The sequence below is a fragment of the Ailuropoda melanoleuca genome, chromosome 2, assembly GCF_002007445.2.
Source record: "Ailuropoda melanoleuca isolate Jingjing chromosome 2, ASM200744v2, whole genome shotgun sequence".
NCBI classification, from domain to species: domain Eukaryota; kingdom Metazoa; phylum Chordata; class Mammalia; order Carnivora; family Ursidae; genus Ailuropoda; species Ailuropoda melanoleuca.
This window is the reverse complement of record NC_048219.1, coordinates 152,159,885-152,183,042: the sequence shown is the minus strand read 5'-3', so window position 1 is coordinate 152,183,042 and position 23,158 is coordinate 152,159,885.

The following is a 23,158-nucleotide window of genomic DNA, read 5'->3' as shown; positions in this document are numbered from 1 at the left end:
AAGCTGGAGAGTTTTAAAGGGAAAGGCATGGAAATTGGAGTTGGAGGTGCTATGTGCAGAAGTTGGTGCCCAGGCAGTTAGCTGTATGTTGTCATGACCCTGAATAGACTTGCTGGCATCAGCTGCAACTGTTTTGAAATGTGATCAGACCTTATCTTATGGAAAAGTCTGGTCCTTCTCTCCTCAAGCCCAGTGGTCTACAAATCTCAAGGAAAGTAGGTTAGTTCTGCTGTAGATCAAGGAACTCAGGCTGGCAAGCAAGGGAGTTCAGAAGCTTGAAGCAACTTGATCCTTGAGACTGGTTAGAGTGCTGTTACAAGGATACAGTATGAAAATGGCTATCTACAATCCAGGAAGAGAGTCCTTCCCAGATCCTGACCAGGCTGGTACCCCAATCACAGACTTCCCATTTCAAAGACTAATGGAAAATAAATTTCCATTGTTTAAGCCACCCAGTCTACGATATTTTGTTATGGCAGCCTGAGCTGAGTATTACACTAGCCCATTGAAGCCCTAGAGAAGATGGCTTCATCCCCAGCAAGACATTGCATAAAACGAAGTTACAGCTGTATCCAGATGTTGCACAAAATTGTGAAAGATAATAAAATTGGTTTTTATTTTATTTTCTTTTAAAGATTTTATTTATTTATTTGACAGAGAGAGAGACAGCTAGCAAAGGAACACAAGCAGGGGGAGTGGGAGAGGAAGAAGCAGGCTTCCGGAGCAGGGATCCTGATGCAGGGCTCGATCCCAGAACCCTGGTATCACGCCCTGAGCTGGAGGCAGACACTTAATGACTGAGACACCCAGGCACCCCATAAAATTGGTTTTTAAAGACACTGAGTTTTGAAGGGATTTTTAAATAAACATTAGATAACTAAAACATATTATCTGTATTGTCCTCCGTTTTATTTCCAGTACTTTGCACAATTACTTCAATATGGTAAACACTCAATAGCTATATGATGAACAAATGGATGGAAGAAAAAAATGCATGAATGTATTCAAGATGATCAAAAAATATACAGAGTATAAATAAAAATCATTTGGAAAAATAAAAATGCCCACACTTTCAGCCCACCATTTAATCACAATGCACATTAAGGCAGGGATATTTTCACTGTTTAAAACAGTGCTTCTCAAAGCATATTTTAATAACCATTGAAGCACTGATCACTAGTTTACAGTTCAGATCCCCGAGTTTCATCACTGATTTGCTGAGCTTAGAAGGAAAACGTAAGTATTTTTTTTTGCCAGAATTTTGTTTCCTTAATATTCTCAAGTTATAGTTGATCTTTGTTCATGATGGTTTGAGACTCATTGTTTATTTAATCTGTTAGTATGTACATATACAAACATGCTGCATACAGAGCCACATGAATAGACAACACACATAGAGAATGAAAGGCAGCATCATTGCATTTATTTGGTTGACACAGGTAAAACTGGCCCATGCCTCAATGATCTAGTTATTTCAATTAAAACATTGTACTTGCCCAGGTTATATATGGCTTATTATCATTAATTATCTTTGGATCTGTAGAATCATTTTATCCAATTAATTAATTAGCTTAATACTAAAAAATGTTTCTGATAGAGCACTTACTTTAGACAAATGGTATATACAAACCATTGTTTTTATTCTAAGGCTCCCAAAAGAGAAAATCACTTCCAATAGGTTTTCCTTTTTTTTTTTTTTTTAACATGTGGTCACTACCAACAGTCCCTGATTTTCCAAATTTTCCTCCTCCTTTCCTGCTCTAAGGAACCAGCAATTCTCAACTTATGCAACTAATTATACTGCCCTTCCAAATGTGTTTACTGCGTCCCCCTTACATTTACTTGCCTTCTACCAACTTACGATAAATAGAAAAATGTTTTCTTCTTCTTCAACCATAATATAAATCTTGATGAGCAAGCAAATGTGTGAACGAGGAAGGTGTAGTGTGTCTAGGACTCTGGAACATCAGGATAAGCATTAGTTATGCTATTAAATGTATTCATTAAAAGAAAGAGAATGGAATGAAACAAACCAATGATATAGTTGACATTATTGAAAAAGTGATTTAATAAATTGTGATACCACATTTTTTACTTGAGAAAATGTAACTCAAATGCTCATAGATTTTTTTCAATTAATTGAAGTGTCCTATGCATTATGTCCTATGTAAGTTTTCAAATACATCTTTAAAACTTAGTATGTCAGACTCATTGATTTCCCTTCAATGTTAGCTTTTTTGTTTCTGTTATAAGGTGAAATACTGAATGCTTCCAATTTTGGTTATATTTAGAGAAAAAATATCTTAATACATTTTAATTATTCTAGTGCCCATTTTCTCAGTCAAAATGCTTGCAAAAATCAGGAATGGTACAAATAAATTATGACAATGAACAGTAACTATGAACTTCAAGATCTAACATTAAAAAATTTTAAACCATGAATCATATAGAATGAAAAAAAACTATTGTGTTCTCATAACAACCTCAATATCCTTTGTGTCAATGGGTGCCTCTAACTGTATGCAGTAGAATAAAATTAGTAAAGTAATGGTGGGCACTTCTCAATAAATATATTGGCACTAAACTCTTTGTTTTGGAATATATTTTGTTTTTTTTTTAAATTGACAAAATTATTAACTTTTTGACAAAACTTTTGCTAAAAAATGTTAAGTATTACCATGTAAGTGAGCTAAAAGCTATGTAGTAATAATAGCCAATAAATGAACTTTAGTACAAGTTTTATATTTATATATATAATTATAAAGTTTCCAAAATATTTTATATATCTAATTTACTTTCTTAATAAAGTATATCCCAAAATCAAATAATGAAATAAAATCCATGCTTACATGGCCCTTAAATCAATAGATGCCCCCAGGGGTAATTACGCACTTAATATCAAGATCAATAAAAAGGTGGCAGATATCACTTACTAATACTTCACAGTATTTTTAACATCACATATATTCACTAAGCCAATAAATTTCTTTTTATAAACTGAATAAATATATCAGAGAAGCTTAATATGCAAAGGTTAAATATATCTTGTCCACAGACACTAATATTAATCCACTTAAAATGTGCTGCCTTCTTTTAAATGAGCCAGTTAAGATCTCTAAAATAATATATCTCACTATGCAATTACAAATAATTGCAATAATATGGAAAAGAAAGAACATATTTGGATCACTTTATGTCACCATGTGGATGTTATCAAATGCTCTGGAATTTTAAAAATTCATGTATGTAATTACAAGAGAAATAGGTAACCCTAAAAACTATATATAAAAAGACTGTCATTGACTTTCAGAAATGGTATCAACCATAAAATTACTTGAAGGAAAATAAAGCTAATAGGCTGCTGATTCTGGCAGGTAATTTAATATTAATGTTAAAGAGTTTCAATTTTATAATTTATGACATTTTATTTTAGACTTTTTTTTTTTTTTAAAGATTTTATTTATTTATTTGACAGAGATAGAGACAGCCAGCGAGAGAGGGAACACCAGCAGGGGGAGTTGGAGAGGAAGAAGCAGGCTCGTAGCAGAGGAGCCTGATGTGGGGCTCGATCCCATAACGCTGGGATCACGCCCTGAGCCGAAGGCAGACGCTTAACCGCTGTGCCACCCAGGCGCCCCTATTTTAGACTTTTTTAAAGAGGAAAGCTATTAACTTAGAAATAATTCAGCTTATCCGGATGATAGAGTCAATAATATAAGTAGACAATAAAGTGAGAGCAACTGTTTCTTTCTCCCACTGTGCTCATGATGAAGGTACATGAACGAGTCATTGTGTCTGCCCTCAAAAGACATTTGTCTCCTTTGACTTGCCATATGAAGTAAACATGTAAAAAATTAATACAGAGAGGTTGATTACTCTCAAGGGTGTGAGAGAAAGGAGGACTTTGTTTACATGTAAAAATGATGAAAATCAAATTTCCAAAGTTAGATATTGGTATGTGCCTATACAGTTTTTCAATATTGTCAGTTTTTTAATGATGACCTGTTAGGGGCAGTTGAGGACCTGGGCTGTAGGGACTACACAAGCAAGCTAAAGGGAATGTTCATTCTGAGTTCCTATTTCAATGGCGTAATTGATCTTATAATTTCATTGGGCAGTGGATTTGAAAGGAGATAGAAACAGGATCCCTTGAGTTCTGGAAATAATTCTAACTTGCTGAGCTAGATTGTTATTTGTAAGAAATGTGGGTGAAGCTTAAAACATGGTATAATTTTGAAAAAAAAAAAAAGAGGGCTTGAAGATGACAGTGGCCAAATACTTCCAAAATTTACAGACATGAAAAATTAAATATTACAAATCTAGACATATGGTCTTGATAAAAAACAATAATGTGGAACCCTTGGAAACATTATGAAGGAAAAAATAATGTGAAATGATAGTTTCTTTGAGAAAAAAATTATTGTGGCAAATGCCTGCTGGGCAGGGAATGCTAAAACATGGTATTTAATTTTCATCAAGGCTATCCATGAAAAACTTGGGGTTTAAGGACTACATGAAAATTGAGTCATGCAAATCCTAAAGTATTTAGTACTTGATGACAGCATATATGAAAGCATACATTTAGAAATATATCATGAAGCCAATTATTTGTGTTATCAGTAATTTGGGGAAGCCTTACAGGTAAAAGTTATCACATTTTCAGATGACAAGATTCTAGATGGGATGCAAACATAAGAATTCATATGATATTCAGAAACAAAAATGATGAGCTGAGTCTATCAATATTGTATATAAAATATATGAACATAAAGCTTAAAATGTTATATGGAGAATTTAACCTAACAGTGGACCAGGCTCAAAAACAAAATTTGTAACTAACAAAAGGAAAATTAAACAAAAATTTTAAAAGTAATGTAAAAGTAGTCAAGTACAAATAGAGACGCTTAACTTACAATGGTGTTGAAGAGAATTAGAAAGTCCATTTGTTGTTTTATTTTAATTTTGTTTATTCCAAAAACCACGAGAATCTATGAACTAGAGTACTTCACACACAAAAAAATCAACTGGGAAACAACTAATGAAACCTATCTTGCTTTTCCTGAAAATTTCATTAAATACAATCTTCTTAGTTAATTTTATTTCATATTTCAGATGCAATAGACAACTGATTGTGACAAGCCATCTCTCATTGTCATTCACAGCTCAAAATAAATGACTGCACAACATTAAAATGAGAAAATTAAATGCTCCAGAGAAACATTTGGGGACTTACTTTTAATGTTTTATAAAAATTTATTTGTTAACACTCTTTATAAGAAAAATTCAGTCATTGATTTACTGAATCCTTCTTGAAATGATTGTACAACTATGCCTTTCAAGCAGCAAGATCAAAGTCGAAAGAGGAATATATGTTTTTTAGAATGGAAAACCCAGCCTTCATGTTTTTGTCAAAAACTGAAATACATTTGACTTCAGAAGATCTGATTTACCCATTTATTTTATTGAAGAATAAAACACTGTAAAACTTCTGTATTATAGTTGTAGCAGGGGCTAACTTACTAGCCAAAATGACATGTAAAACAGTGCCTAAAAACCAAATAGACATGCATGTTTCATTAAAATCAGGAGTGTACCTTTTAGTTGTTTCCATCACTGCTAGTTTTGATGAAAAACATATATGTACCTCAATTGTATTTGTTCCATATTTCAATATCTAAGCTATTACTTCTTATTCTGTCGCATCCCTGATACAAAAAGTTTTACGATACCATATTGACCATACAAAAGAGAGAGTTACAAAAATTGTTTTTTATGTTAATATGTGCTAAAAATTTGTAAATTATTTGTGTCTATTAATTTAAAATTTGTATTTTCCAAACAAAATAATGTAAAATAATTTTACATTGTTGATTATCTAGTGGGAAAACAGGAGTTTTGATCATGGCCCTTTATTTCATTTTTAGCATCTCAACTCAGTTATTTTACACTTGGTATAAATAGGGCTCAGGGAAATTAAAGGTCTTCACATAATTTTTTTTTTTCCCAGAATGCAGCCTGGCAGCACCAAAAATGTGCTCAGCTGTCATTTAGGCCATCACGTGAAAACATTTCCTGAAGGTCCCATTAGAAGTACCAACCCCAGATTTAATCTGAGTACCCAAGTAGGTTTTTAGTATTTTAGTAATATAAAGATCATATTAGTCATGGTTCTCCAACGAAACAGAACTATATATACATATGGAGAAAGATTTATCTTAAGGAATTGGCTCATGTGTTTGTGTGGGCTGGCCCGTCCAAAATCCCCAGGGAAGCTGACAGGCTGGAGACCCAGGGAAAAGTTGGTGCGGCTCTAGAGGCAGAATTTCTTCTTCCTCCAGGGACCTTAGTCTTTTCTCTTAGGACCCTCAACCCACGAACATTTTGGAAGGTAATCTGGTTTACCCAAAGTCTACTGATTTAAACGTTAATCCCATATTAAAAATACCTTCACAGCAATACCTAGAGTGGTGTTTGACCAAAAAAAAAAAAAAAAAAAAAAAAAAGGAGGGGGGACACCATAGTCTAGCCAAGTTAACACATAAAATTAACCATCACAAGGGCAAAACTCATCTCCCTGGGGAAGAAAAGATCCTGATTACTGCTTCAGCATATCATGTCTTTGGGTTGGCTACCTAGTAAAGAAGACAGTTCATTAAGTTTAAATATAAGTAGGGCATTCCTTGCAGTCAGAGGCTAACCCACTTTGAGCGTTACAGTCAGGTTTTTATGATGACAGCTGTCTGAATAGAAGGAATTTTGATTCTGTATAATTTAAGAAGTGTTACTTAATAAACTGAACTATATGGAATGATAAAAAAAATATTAATAGCATGTGGGGAAAGATGTTTTTGAAGTGCCTAAGGCAATTAATGTCTATTGCTATTATGTTTCAAAAAAGATGTGGGGTTTTTAGCAATATAAAATCATTATTAAACTTCATAGCCCTATATTTTTAAGGCTAAATGAAATAATTTCTGTTACATTTATTTTGATGAATCTTCTAAACCACTGAGGTTGTTCTATGGCAATTGTGCACTGAATATATGTGTCCAAAACTCTAATAAAAGTCTGGTGGATGGTTGGCAAGACTTTGTATATCAATTCATAAACATTTTATTTGCTGACTTCTATTCTAGTATTCTAGGAAGCATATATGAGAGTATATGCTTAAATTCCTTTTCTGGGAAATAACACAACATATGTGAGTGTGTATGGGTGGGTATGTATTGGGGATGTTGTCCATCATTTGTGAAACTAAGTGAATGAATCTACAATATGCTACAAAATTCAGGGATTCCTTTTTTTCAATATATGAAAGTTATGAAAACATAGGATTCTTGATTACCTTTTGTTTGTGTATATCACTGCACCCAGAGGCCAGCACCAGAGGGTAATACACGTTCACACACACACAGCCCCATCACGTAGCTGTAATTTTAGAATGATGTTAGACTCTGTCTGGCTTGGCCTGAAATTACTAAGTCTCATCAATTACAGGACAACAAAATATAATTTAAGTCTAATCATCAATAGTGTCCAATTGACAGAAAAACTAAGAAGCTGTTCTAGGTTGTCTTTGATTGTATTCTCCTCCACCTTATTGTGCTTGATTGAAATGATCGTTGGGTTATTTGAGGACTGTTAACTTGATTTGAAGGCGAACTATTAGAGCGGGTCTTACCTCCAAAGAATATCAATCAGCTCGTGGATGTCAAATTCTAGACTATCATAGCTAATGAAGAGCTGCAGCTTTGTTAGAGACAGACTTTAATTGTGACATCAGGTTCAAATATTCAGCCACAAATGAGATTGTTGTTTTACGTTTTGGGTGAGTGTATTGTGTGTATTTTGAAGAGGTTGTAGATTTTAGTAATTCTAGAAAAAGGTGGGGCAGGGGTTTTCACCTTAGGAAAATGAAATAAAGGTCTCATGTTCCTCTTGCAAAAATGGAACTAAGAGGGGTGCCTGGGTGGCTCAGTCAGTTAAGCAATTGCCTTCAACTCAGGTCATGATCCCAGGGTCCTGGGATCGAGTTCTGCATCGGTCTTCCTGCTTCTCCCCCTCCCTGCTGCTCCCCCTGCTTGTGCTCTCTCTGAAAAATGAATAAATTTGAAAAAAATCTTTAAAAAATGGAATGAACACCAAGATGAGAAGAACATATTAAGCATGTAGTTTCTATATATCATATATCAAATGTTATATATATACACATACATATATCAGCATATATGTTTCATATATCATACACAGTTATATTTTCTAGTAGTGACTGTAGTAGTTAAGAGTATGGGCTCTGGAAACAGACAAAATGGGACAGCTCCTTACTAGCCCTGAGATGTTTAAATGATCTAAGCTCAGTTAATAATAGCTACTATTACTCTACATAATTTAGTTCAGGAAAGAGAAATCAGATGTCTTTTTTACTCAATACAGTGTACAGGAAATCAAGTAAAAACAGCTTTGAAAACAGTACCAGAAGGAGGCATCGATGTGTTAAGAATGTAGAGAAATTTCCCTGGCTAATATGTCTTATATCGATGGCCTCTTTCCATTTAATAGGTCAACATGTAGCCGGAATGGTTTTTGGTGGTTGTGCCAAAGAATATCCTCCCTGGCCTTGCTTTACTGAACATTTTAATTGATGATCTGAAGAAGCCACCTGTGCCAAACACCTTCCATTTGATTGTCAGATCTAGTCCATGTTCTTCTCCGCTATGCTCTGTACTGGGACAGCTGCTGTGTACTCTTGTGCCCTGTGGCTTGTGTTTGGTTGATGAAGAGCTCCTACAGGAGATCAACTGGTGGAAAAGAATGAGGTTTAGCTCCTTCGCTGCAGGCCGGCACAGGATTCCTACATGGTGAGAAAGCAAAAGTCAGCTTTGCCTTGCTTTACCCACTCTTCTGTTTAGACACCTCCTCTGTTACAAACCCCACACCATCCTTCTGGTTTCTTTGCCTCTAGCTCCACATTTTTGTAAATAATCTCTTTATAAATAAACCCTGTTGAATTATACTAAAAAAAAAAAAAAAGACAAAGAAGGAGACAAATGAACCAATAGTCTTCCACGTATCAGTTTGAATATCTATAGATTCTTTTTTTTTTTAAGATTTTATTTATTTATTTGACAGAGAGAGAGACAGCCAGCGAGAGAGGGAACACAAGCAGGGGGAGTGGGTGACGAAGAAGCAGGCTCCCAGCANGGAAGAAGCAGGCTCATAGCGGAGGCCCAATGCGGGGCTGGATCCCAGGACTCTCAGATCACGCCCTGAGCCGAAAGCAGATATTTAATGACTGAGCCACCCAGGCGCCCCTGAATATCTATAGATTCTTAAATCCAATTTCAGAAAGAAATATCAAATAAGAGTATAAACATCTTTAAATTGTAAATAAATGTGCTGATCTCAAGTTACTATTTTGGACGTGAATAAGTGTATTTTCAAAGTGTGTGTTTGTTCGCTTATAAGCAAAGAGAATTTTTTTTTCCTGTTCAATAGTTTTGGTAAACACTAACTCTGAATTTTTCAAACATTTAATATAATTAAAAAATTAATAAACTGATAGGTAAAAATTCATGTTCAAAGCTTCCAAAGTTTAAAAAGTTGGTTAGAAAGATTCTACTAAGAAAATAACAAACTCTTAATTAGAGAAAAAAAGTGATTGACCTGATGAAAAGTAATAAATTTGTGGTAAAATTTGTGTTTGAAGAATTATGTTTGTGTATATATGTAAGTATATGTACATAGGTGTCCTGGTCAGCTTGTGCATTTGAATTACTTCTAAGTGGAAAATTAAGAAGATAAAAAGTTCTAGACAAAGCTATTTTTGGGGCACCTGGATGGCTCGGTTGGTTATGTGTCGCCTTCAGCTCAGGTCATGATCCCAGGTTCCTGGGATGGGGCTCCGTGTCAGGCTCCCTGCTCAATGGGGAGCCTGCTTCTTCCTCTCCTACTCCCACTGCTTGTGCTCTCTCCCTTTCTCTCTCTGTCAAATAAGTACATAAATAAAGCTCTAAAAAAAAAAAGAAAAGAAAAAACTATTTTTTTCAAGCATAACAAATGGTTTATCAATTAATATTTAAATAAAAATGGTTTTGTAAAATAAATAATGTTCTTGGCTAATAATTTTATTTCTTCATTTTTTACAAATTTATCTTAGAAAAGGAGGGTATTTTTATTAAAATGAAATTTACTGATGTAATGTGATAAAGAGTAAACAAAAAATAAGGGAAATGTAGAGCTATATGAAGGCTACCTAAATTAGTAGTTAATAGACTTTTGAAGACTACAGAATAAAGCAAAAAAAAAAAAAAAAAGTAGAACTTCCAAGTCTTTAAAAAATTCTGGCAAAAGAGTTTTTTGTTTTGTTTTGTTTTTTGTTTCTTTAGAATCAGCAAGAAAAGAAGAGATTAGATAGCCATGTTCACTTGCCTAAAAGAAGTTTGTGTAAAATATTTTTTAAAAATCTATTAAGTGACTTTTCTATGCCTGTAAAATTCTGAGCTGTAGCAATGCTTTCTGCTAGGAGACCTAATTCCAAAACTTTAATAGAAATCTTACATTAAGTAATTTTAAAAGCCATTAAGTTATTTTATTTTTTATTTTTTTAAGGATTTATTTATTTATTTGTCACAGAGAGAGAGAGCACACAAGCAGGGAAAGGGGCCCCTGCCAAGCAAGGAGCCTGATGTGGGACTCAATCCCAGGACCCTGGGATCATGATCTGAGCCTAAGGCAGACGCTTAACTGACTAAGCCATCCAGGAGTCCCCCATTAGTTATTTTAAAAGTAAAAGGACATAAACCTATATAGTGTAAGAATACTGTGAAATTAATCTGTTTTTATTTTGAAGATTTCATTGTTTTATTTTGTATTTTGAAACAAAGAAAATGTTGGAATAAACTGTGCATAAATTCCATTTTTAAAATTGATTTTTCTATATTTGATAATCAGGTAGTTTTCATAAAATGCAAAATGGAGTCATCTCCATGTCTTATCTTAAAGAAAGAAAATCACAGAATAGTGATTTGACTGGGCTGCAAACCAAGTCTACTTGTGCTTTTTACTAATAATTTTTGGGAAGCAAACAATGTTTAAGAATTATAGGGACATGTTACAATTACTTTATTTTCTAGATAATTATCAATATAAATATAATATTTGGCACGTCTATAGTTAATAACCTGGATAAAATATGGTTTGAAATTTTAAAATATCCTACAACAAAAAATGAACAGCTATGAAACAAGAAATAAAAATTCGTTCCAATAGTGAACATCAGATAAATTAAGACTGAATTTGACTTTATATAAAAAGCTGGTGAAGAGTTTTAGATAAAATCTCAAAAGCCAGTGTCTTTATGTTTTGTTCTTTCATTTCTTTTTGCTATTGAGTATAAGAAATAAACTTGTACGTTTCCCTCGCTTTCTCTCTAGTAGTTAATATTAATGTTTGGGTGGTCCTGGGATTATACAGTCAATTCCAAACTTAGAAAGGATGGAAGTGACTGATACACATAGCACATTACTTCCATTTTCATCATATATGTATACAGTCGTATTTCATGAATATAATAATAATTACCACAGTGTTTTCAGAAAGATTAATCAATATTTGTAAAGCACTTACAACTGCTCAGGGCACATTGGTGCTTTAAACGAATCAGTGGCAGTTTGTCTTTAAAGAGAACAACCAAAACTTACTATGTTGTATACCTGAAACTAGCCTAATATAATGTGTCAGCCACATCATTTATTATTATCATACCAGATTATTTTGTAAGAAAAGAGCATGTTACATTTAACTGTAGGTCACTAATCTGTGTTGACATAAAGTAACTTTTTTTTTTTAATAAGATGAATTAGATGTAGCTATGTTTATAATGGTGAAGCTTAGGCGTCCCTGAGCTCCCGTAGTTAGGATTAAAGGTAAACTTCCTACTGGCAAAGGAAAGGACAGAAGGATTCTCTTAGGAGACATCTAAATATTTTATTTGGGGTAAGCATTTCTTCAATAGTGTGTCCAAATAATGCACTGGGTGCCTGTGAATTAAGCACAGACGGTGTTGGTCTAAAGCTAGGAATAAAATCAGTGGGGATACACTATTTATTAGCTCACAACTAAAACCAACGCAATTTGAATATTTCATTTCTTAATACTGTTTGGACTATAGCACACCTCAAACCCAAATAAAACAAACTCAGTTCTGTGAATTGTTATAGAAAGCTGAATTTACCTATAAGACTGCCACCAAGGAGGGATTTTCAAAGATTCCATGGAAGTGTCTGAGAAATACTAGACAGAAATACAACAAAATATTCACAGTGGTGTGATTGTGGATCATTACTTTTCTTTCAACATCCCTGTTTTCCTGAGAGACTATAAATTACATTTACTTTTTTATAAATTAAAAAAGCTACAAGAAGAAGCTGAAAATAAAACAATGTCACTGCAGGTATTAAGTCAAGAACTGAATGGGGTCCACGTGGATTTAACTTTATTTCTATTTTGGCTTTCTTGGACTATTACATATAGGTGTATTTAATGTGTGTGTGTATTTTTAAGTATATATACATTTTATTACAACTGTTTATTTTTGTTAGTTGATATTATTTCCTGTAGTTGCTAAAAAAATTCTTAGAAGAAAACAAAGCTGAACAAGAATGAGCTTGAGGGGTAGTTTTGAGGAACAGTAAGATAAAGACGACTTAAATTATTTCCTTCCTGGTCTTCAGTGAAGAGAAATTTAGTAGGGACAAAAAAGTGGGTAGCGAATTCCAGGAGAAAAACATATCTCCCATAGCCATGAAAACTAATATAGCAATAAAATTACTATACCAATAAAAACAAACTAGCTGTTTTTTAATCAACAATTTGAAACCCCACAGTTTTAAACTCTTTTCCTTAATAAATATATTCATTGACAAAAATAATAAAATTTACTGATAACCTATAACCTTATTAAGATGTCTTCTACAGTTGAGAAACTAAAATAATGTGTACATTACCTGAGTTTGTCAATTTAATGATTTGTTTAAATCATTTGTAGAAATATATAAATTGTGAATATCTTACTATTTTGCTTTATATTTTTCAGTTTACAACACTACTCTTGCCAATTTTATAAATTGTTGATGGGGAAACAGAAATGAATTTATAACATTAATCCTTTCTCCTTAGCTTTTCTGATTTCATTCTGATATATGTTCTAGGGATTGTAGCATATATTTGTGCTGCTACGGAGTGACAAACTGAACTTGACCTACTTATAATGAAATGTCTTGTCACTCAGGCTCAAGAAGTCATTAAAGCTTGACAGCATTAGGTCCTGCCAGCTTTTCCCAAATCCTGATTGAAGGAAACGTCTACCAGAATTACGACTTTCACTTTTTTTTTTTTTTTGAAATGACATCTTAACTAATTAAAAGTAACCTGTTGGATTTCAGTTTTGGCCCTCCACAAGCCAAAGGGCAGCCCATTAAGTACTTTTCTCATTGACAAGGCAGCTTTTCTTCGTATGGATACATCTTCATAGCAAAATAGGGTAGTTTGGAAAAAGAAAACACACACACACACACACACACACACACACACACACAGAGTTCATCATAAACCCTGAACTTCGGCTCGTATTTTTTTTTTCCAAGCTTGTGGTTTCCTGGACAATAATCCATTAAATCTGAAAGGAAAAGCAAATACAAACCCTCACATGAGCCTAGAGAAAAGTGTTCAAGTAATAATGTTTATAACACAGATTTTTTTTAAATTGCATGAATTCATAGTTACAGTCAAAATGCAATACTTCAAGCCTCATCTTGAATCCAAATTGAAGAAGGTATTTAAGTATATAAACAGGTCTATATATCAAAGAAGAAAGGTTAAGTCAAACAAATGAAATTAGTTTAATTTAACTAGATTTGCCATTCTTAATGATCAAAGAGAGATGAGGGAGATCACAGTAAGTGGCTGGGAATCGTAAACTAAGCTACAATTTTCATCCATTAGCTATTATCATATTTTTAAACATAAAAGAACTAGAGAAAGAAACAAAGGGTATTTGAAGTAATTCCCCCAAATAGCACTTTAAAATGCTTTTCCTGTGGAGACTTCAAATTTAACTTAATATTATCTGTGATTGGCCTATAAGTATGGCTAAATGGCACAAATAAAATGCAATATAAGAAAATAAAAGGAAGAAATTATTAACATTTAAAAATGGGTATTCTAGCAACAGCTGTGTTTTATAAAATATATCGAGTTATAGATTTTAAAAATCCACCACACAAACAGTTGTATTATTTTGGCAACCCATTAAAACTTAGTGGGGAGAAGGTATGTTAAACCATGCAAATTTGGCAAGAGATGGTAACATCAATACACGAAAATTAATTTGAATCCAGACTTTAAGAGAGAAAATATTTCTTTGATCAAAAATATGCAATTATTGTAGCTTTAACAACTGGTTGGGAATGTGATTCTAAATCCTCACCAAATACATCAATGAGAGAAGACTTAGATGATTGCTTACTATAAGTTTTGTCTCTTTAACAGCCAAAATTTTTCAGAGGTCCCCACAGTCTATGCTAGTGCTTGATCTTCATAAAATGTCTTATCCAATTACACTCCTGCACTGCACTTTTCTGATGACTAAATGTACCTCCAGTGCCCCTTGGAAACTATTCTGATATGACAGGTGTTGGGCTGGGCACAGACAGCATCCAGATGGGAAGGCTCTGGTGCTGAGAACCACTGTAGGATTAACAAGAACTGGTCATGTATGTCATTTAGAAAAGCAATTCTGGTTTACTCAGAAGAAAATTATGGAACAGTGTAGGATTGAAAGCAGGACAACCAATTAGGAAGATACTGCTGGAGAAAATGTCAAGATTTGGTGATTAACTGTGATGTGTAAGGTGAGAGGCAGAGAAAGTGGGTCAAATATAACTAACTTTCAAGGCTTCAAGATTGGGTGTCTAATAGTAAATGATGTTGTCACCCATGAGGTCAAGTACAAAAGAGAAGAGAAGTAGTTGGAGATTTAAAATGACTGAATTCAGTTTTGGGTCTGTTGAATTTTCAGTTTTTTCAGAATATCTGGGCAAATAAAATATTATGAAGAAAATAAGCATATGAAGATGTTGTCTGCCTATCAACATATAAAGAGAAATTGTGTGGGGACACCAGCCTAAGTACATTCTTGAGGTATAGAATTTTCATGAGAAATTGCAATCCTTGTTTCTGAGAAACTTAGGTTTTAAATATAGGCTAATATCAATCCATTTTTTGGTACAAAATCTATTAACTTAGCAGGTAACTACATTCAAGAAAAAAAATGTGTCAACTTAATAGAGGCCAGAGATTTTTTAGTTTCACTTATACTTTGAAGAGAATACCTCATAAAAAATAAATAAAGACTGACTGATATTAGAAATTTGCATTCCCCATGTATGCCATTGCCAGTATATTATAATTTTTTTCAATTTTCCGTATCTTTTAGCAAATTGCTAGACACATATCATGGTGTGCTAAATAAATATTAGTTGATATGTTAAAATGAAATAGCACTATTTAGGGATTCAGAAAAAATAGCATTGGTTCTATTTGTTTTAACAAAAGGGGTTATATGGTATTGGGGTTTGAAAGGTGAGTAGCATTTTTCAAGCAGAAGAGAAAGCTATATGTGGGAAAAAGTAGACATTTTAAGCAGAGAGAAGACCGTGTCCAAAAACATGAGATGGCATTGCATATTCTGGAGTGATATATGTCACGATTGTTATACAGGGTACAAAAATTAAATAATATCTCCAGAAAAGTAATCTAGCGGTCAGATTTTGAAGGACCTTACATTCCACCTTAGGGCTTTGCACTTCAGATATTGATTCTTTGGAGAACCAATGGTGATTTTGCATCTTTGCTGGGGAATTGAATGATCTGCATGCTTTTTTTAGAAGTTGATACTCTTGACAGTGTGAAAAATGAACATGTGTGCAAGCAGAGCAGCAAGAGAGCAGTTAGCAAGTTAGCAATGAGAAACAATATCGGAAAGAGGTAATGTAGGGACAGTGGATTGGAGAAAAGAGAGGAAATATTTGTAAGGTATTAAAATTAAAGATAGATCTTGAAAACCCTTACATTGGTGTCCTCACTATGCAGGACACAAATTACAATCAATTAAATATTTAATATAAAATACGTTGCTCTTGGGTAGCTCAGTCAGTTAAGCCTCTGCCTCTGCTCAGGTCATGACCCTGGAGTTCCAGGATCCAGCCCCATGTGGGACTTCCTGCTCAGTGGGGAGTCTGCTTCTCCCTCTGACCCTCCCCGCTTCATGCTCTCTCTCAAATAAGTAAAATCTTAAAAAAATAAGAAAAAATAAATAGTATAAAATATAAAATAAAAATTAAATTAAATTTTGAAAGTAGAAATGATATTATTAGCAAAAATTTAACAGACTGTAGAATAAGAAATTACTTTTTTAAGGGTTAAAAAATACTCCAAACTAAAAACTAATGGGTGAACTATGTAAAGTAAAAACATCTCTAGATTAAGAATCATATAGATAGTTAAAATGGTAAAAGTGGTAAAATGCCAAAGTGTATCAATATATTTATAATCAATACTAAAAAAGTATCATTAATGACCTCAGGAGATATGATTAATTAAATACCCTTTTGTTGGCCCGATGAATAATTTATAAAATACATACATTCTTGAAAGAAAAACAAATGGCCAATAAAAGGAAAAAGATATTTTATTGTTGCTAATGATCAAAATTATAAAGTAAAACCAATATTGATTTATTCTTTAAACTATTAGTCCATCATATTTAAAAAAATAATATTTCACAGTAAGAGTGTAATATATACATATCCTCAAATAAATTTTACTCAATTATTATTTAGTATTATTCATATGTGTTATTATATTTTTTAAATTGCAAGAAAATGAACTGCAACTTCTTCCCATATATATCAGAGTGTTGTTTAATCAGAAACTTATCTACAAAATTCTAAAGTCTATACAAATCAAAGATAGTTATAATGCAAACTAATCAGAAACAACCTTTATATTTGATATATGTTGAATAAATTAACATAAATAGATAAATTACATAGTGCATATTTTCAGTCAAATGCTTTCAGACATCACTCAAGGGACTTCTTTTCTATAACTTCATTAAAGAGAACCCACACTAATTACTTCACTTGGCTTCTACCAAATCACTATTTAACATCAACAAAAACAACAAAAAACAATATCTTGATTATCTCATTCTATAAAGAAACCAAAATTACCTACCACTTAAAATGCCTTTTCCCTTCAGGCTTAAAAATTCATATATTTTTCCAAGTTGTCCACCAAAAAGGAAAAGATGCTTATCTTAATAAAGTCGTCCAAACACTCAAAATGAACACTTTCTTTTTCTGTTCGCTTTTCCACCTGGATTTCATGAACAGAATTAAGTGTAACTTCTCTTGCTAAAGCTTCCTAAATGAGTTAGAGAAAATAAGTCAGGATTAATAACAAATGCAATCTTTTAAAGCTCTTATTTGTTCAATGGTTCTGGAAAAACTCCTATATTTATTTTTATCAGTTGAATTCCTGATATTTTATTTTTATCAATTGAATTCCTGGCCAAGTGGGAGGTAACGGGAGAACTGAGGGGTAATTTATTTGAGAAAAGATTACTGACCTCCATTCTATTCTATTCTCCAGCAGTTATATTTACTCATTTAATTTTGTTTATTCTTTTATGATGCTCGTCACACTACTTGTAATTATATGTTAACATTTCTAATTCTTCTAAATAGAACGGAAGCTAATGTCTTCTACTTCCTTGAGATCATGGCAAATTGGGTGAAATAAAACAATTAAGTGAATGCATAATTGTGAACATTGCATGCATAAATGTTTTTGATAGATTCACTCACTCACAAATGAAATGATTACAAAGAGTATCTGTGGATCCAATTTTGCATGTATTTAACTGAAGACAAGCTTGGAGAAAAGTGAACTTCCTAATAAATTCACTACTTCTAGATCAACTAAACCTTTTGTCTTTGGTACATCCTATTGACAAAATGGTTTATTCATCCAAGATCAAATACAGTCTCTTCTAGTGAAAACATGATGGAAAAAATAAATGATCAAGGAGGAGATAATTAAATCAGTTAGGATGTACTATCAAATGAACCGTGAAAATTGTTGTATGTCACTCATGCGATTGGAAATGCTCCCTTTTCACTTTGTTAAATGCTCACTGCTCTCTGTTCACAGAGGTTTTCCAGGATGGTTCACAGTATCTGCGACTATGCTGACTTGTTCTACGGGAGGCAACATGATACTGTGACTGGTTTTGGAAGTTCTGAAGGTAAATTTTTTGGATTGAAAGACTGGTTGGCTCTACCATCTCCTAAGTGGATGATCTGTGAAAAGTTTCTTAATCTTTTTAAAACTTCAATTTTCTCATCTTAAAACCCAAATATAAATAACACATTTACTATTTCAATTATTTTTACATAATATTAATGTTGTGTTTAGCATAGAGCCTATTAGTAAATGCTTATTAAGAGTTGTCATTTTTCTTGTTTACTTTGTAAGTTTTGTTTTTGTAGACCTTATTGGTCTGCCCTACTAAAAGCAAAGATGACCACAACAAAATGATTACAATAAACTCCCTTATGGGAGATATGCAGGAGATATGTATGTGTATCTACTTGCGTGAATGAATGGAACTTTGCAATTGATAAAATTCATTGAATATCAGATTTCCATCTTAATTGAATTTTGGATCAGTTTTGATAACAGAGATTCTTTAAGAGACAAGATACAATGGAATCAAGAAAAAGCCACCTACCCTTCCAGATTTAAAATGCCTTCCCCTGCCTGGAGGATCACTACATTCTATATAATTATAGAACCATATCAAGCCAGAAGATGGCATTTCAAAATATACACATATTTAACTTTCACAGCATTGATTTTCTTATATATAGTTTATATCCTGGAACCTTAAACCAGTATGAACAAATGTATAAATGAAGAGATGAAGCAAGGAATCAAAGACTCCTCAAATGTATTCTTTAGTTCATGCAGTGAAAATTGATTGACCTTGAACCCTAACTTAAGGTTTCATTTATTGTGATGGTTGGCATGTTGTTATTGTTATGGAGAAAGATAAAAATGGGAATAAGAAATTATAATTAATGCATGGTTACCAAGCTTCACATTAGGGCTATTATAGGCTTCTGTGGAAACATATGCCTTAAGTTAGATATATAGCAATTCTGATTCCAGTTCCAATGTGTGAGTCTTTTCCCCCACAGCACCAAGCAACTCTCTAACACTAGCTGGGTATCCTACAGTTCAACTCAATTCAGACACTATCTACCTGGAGATACAACCAGATTCCCCGGAGTAAGGGCTCAGTTTCACAAGACTGATGCCAATCACAAGTCCAGATTCCCTGTGTTTCTGACTGGCCATAAATCGGAGGTTCCCACAACCCCCTCTTTGGGTTATATTACAGCAGCTCACAGACCTCACGAAAACTATTCATTCACTAGATTACAGATTTATTATCAAGGACATTAAGGGATACAAATCAAGAGCTAGATGGAGGCGATGCATAGGGCAAGGTCCGTGGGAAGGGTCACGGAGTTTCTGAGCTCGGAGTGCATCAGTCTCCCCAAATCCATGTGTCACCAACCGAAAGTGCTCAGAATCCCATTCTTCTGGTTTTCTTTGTTGGTTTCATTACATAGACATGATTGGTCATGGGTGATTGATTCAACCCCTACCTACCCCTTCCCAGAAAGCAGAGGGAGGGGCTGAAAATTCCAATCCTCTAATCATTGTAGGTTCCCCTGACAACGTGCTTCCATCTTTGGGTGCTTTTCTCAGGTGTGATTAAAAGGGGTTTGTTATGAATATCAAGACACCTTTATCCCTTTTATCACTCAGGAAATTCCAGGGGTCTTCAGAGCAATGCAAGAAATGAGGAGAAAGACCAGATACATATTTATTATAAGTCATAATATTACAATATATAAATTGTAACCTTAGGAAAGTAGGAGTTGGAGAAATGAAGCAGGATGGCAGAGCATGTAATAATGTTAAAGTTCAAAAGCTATGGCAGGTGGTTGTTTATAGCAAGTTCATGGAACAATTGAAAGAATGGTAGGAAATTCATTTTGATACATATTTGGGCAGCAAACATCAAGGATATTGAAATGTCATTTTTTAAAGTTTGGTTTCAATCCTAAAATTAATGACATTAATCATTGCAGTATTTAATATCTGAGAAATGTGATACAATTTTTGAGTTGCATCTCTGTAATTATTTCCCAATCCTGAAATTTTCCTTTTAATTTTTTTCCCCTTAAAGTGAGTTCAAGGGAAAATGGAAGAAAATGTATCAGGAATGGTGAATACAGACAACTCTTGCAAGCAGTCTTGCTGTAAAGAGGAGCAGAAAAAGGGGGCTATTTGAAAGGTGGTGGGATTAAGAAAGTGAGACTATTGAGCAACTCCAGTCATTAAAGACTATTATTAAGTGAAGAGCCAAGAAGAATCCAAAGTTCCATCTCTACTAAAGTTTAAACCCAAAGCTTATCATATTCTGGGGGCAGGGGCAGAGAGGGACAGATTGGGGACTACAAATACTAGTGCCAGCATTAAAGATTTTAAATCTCTAAAAGTGAGGATCCTTAGAGTATTCCTAGTTAAAATCCAGTTTGGATTCTGGTTTTGAGTAAAATCTTGCCCTCTTTCACAATTTGTGGCTCTGCTTTTAAGGAATGCTGTTGCTTCTGGTTCTAGTTAAAAAGCAAAAATCTGATTAGGGAAACTCAGGTGACCACATAATCCAAGTTTTCATTTTAAGCTAGGGCTTTCTTATCATCAAGCCACAAAGTAGGACACACAGATTCCATCATCACAAAAGATCAGGCCGAATGAAGGTGCATAAAAACATTGGGCTTAACTATTGGCATGTTTACATCTGCTAAGATGCTACTGCTTTTCCAGCATTTTATCTATAGTCATATCTGGTGTTCCCTCAATGAATAGCTATGTGAGGAGAAAAAAACAAAACAAACATTCAAGCCTGCTTTCCAGAGAATTCTGTAAATATGCTGGCATACTTCAGATGTGGAGAGGTATAGCTATGTGGTAGCATTGGGGCTATACTCAGGAGCGGCTCTGAGAGACAATAAAAAAGAATAATTATTAATGCCACCCATTATTAGAGCCTCTTGACAAATATATAAAAACAAGGACAGCAATATCTGACTATATTTCCTTCCAAAGTGTGAAATAAAAATACATTTATTTTATTTTATTTTAAGATTTTATTTATTTATTTGACAGAGACAACCAACGAGAGAGGGAACACAAGCAAGGGGAGTGGGAGAGGAAGAAGCAGGCTCCCAGTGGAAGAGCCTGATGTGGGGCTCGATCCCAGAACTCTGGGATCACGCCCTGAGCCTAAGGCAGACGCTTAATGACTGCGCCACCCAGGAGCCCCTAAAAATACATTTATACATTTAAATTAAATTTTACTTTTCTTTCATTTTGCTTTTATACACAGTATTATATAAAATATTTTTGGGGTGTCTAAATTGACAGTTTTGGGCTTTCAATTCTGCACCCAATTCTAATAGAGGGGGTTGAGGAAACAGGGGATTCCCCACACATCCAACAAGTAACTCTCCACCCCTAGCTGGGTGTCCTACAATTTTAACACTATCTACAGAGACATAGCACCAGACTCCATGGGTTAAGTGCTCAATATCTCATGACTGCCCTCCCCCACCCCCAAGTCCCCTCAGGCACTAGTTAACAGCTCAGGTTGTCACCTGGGCTCCTGACCAACAAGCTACAGATTGAAGGCTTAATGACCTCTTCCTTGGGCTCAATTAATTTGCTAGATGAACTCTCGGAGCTCAGAGAAACATTTTGCCTACTAGATTACCAGTTTACTATAAAAGTGTGTAACAAAGGAACAGCCAGATAAAAGCGATGCATTGGGGGAGGTATGGAGGAAAGTGGCAGAGCTTCCATTCCCTTCCCAGGGGCACCACTTTCCAAATTTCCACATGTCCACCAACCTGGAAGCTCTCTGAACCCTGTTCTTCTCTTCTCTTTTCTTTTTTTTTCTTTTTTTTTTTTTTTACTTCATTATGTAGATAACGATTGATTAAATCATTGGCCTGTCCTGGCTGATTGACTCAACATCCCTTTCCCTCCAGAGGTGCAGACCCAAAAATTCCAAGCTTCTAATCACCTGTTTAGTTCTCCAGGCAGGTAGCCTCCAATCTGAAAAGTCATTAATTAATATAACAAAAGACACCATCCTTCCCAGAAACTTAAAAAATTCCAAGGATTTTAGGAGCTCTGTGTTAGAAAGGGGACAAAGACCAAATACATATTTTTTTTAATCATGAGTCACAACATCACATGACTACGGTTTACTGATAATCCAGATGAAATCATCCCAGAACAGGAAAAGGATTTTACTTTAGTTAAAAGTCCAAGACTTCTCTCTAGCTGCAGTAACTGAGGATGTTTGAATTGGTTTCTTTGGGAAACATACTTTCTGTTAGTTAATGAAGGTTAAACATGACATTTAGGGGGGAGGGGTTAATAGGATGGGAGGCAGAACCTGTCTAAAATGAAAATTCCAGGTACTTCTTTTTCAGTCAAGCTCGCCCGTCACACATGAGAACATGACCAAATGAAGCCTCACTAATCAAAAGTACTAACTGTGGGTTTGGAATAAGGAGCCCCAAAGGCAAAGAAGTAAAGACAGCAGATTAATTCCCCAGATTGCAGAGTCAAAGTGCTAGGGCTTTGGCAGTTTTGGCTGGTGTCGGCCTGGCCACAGGACTGCAAATTGGAGCTGGCCAGATTGCCCGCTGGCAGCAACTCAATCCTTAAGATGCGTGTGGGCACGCCTGCTCGGACTCCTTCATCCCAGCTGTTTCCAGGCCTTGTTCTTTTGAGTTTGAAGTAAATTCTATGGACTTTCCCATTATTGCTTAATGTATTTTTTTATATTTAATTCATCCATTGTTAATTTCTGATCCTTGCAAAAAAAACAACAAAAGAACCCACAAACAAAAAACAACTCTGTTAGGTAATTATTTCCTTTTGTTTTTTA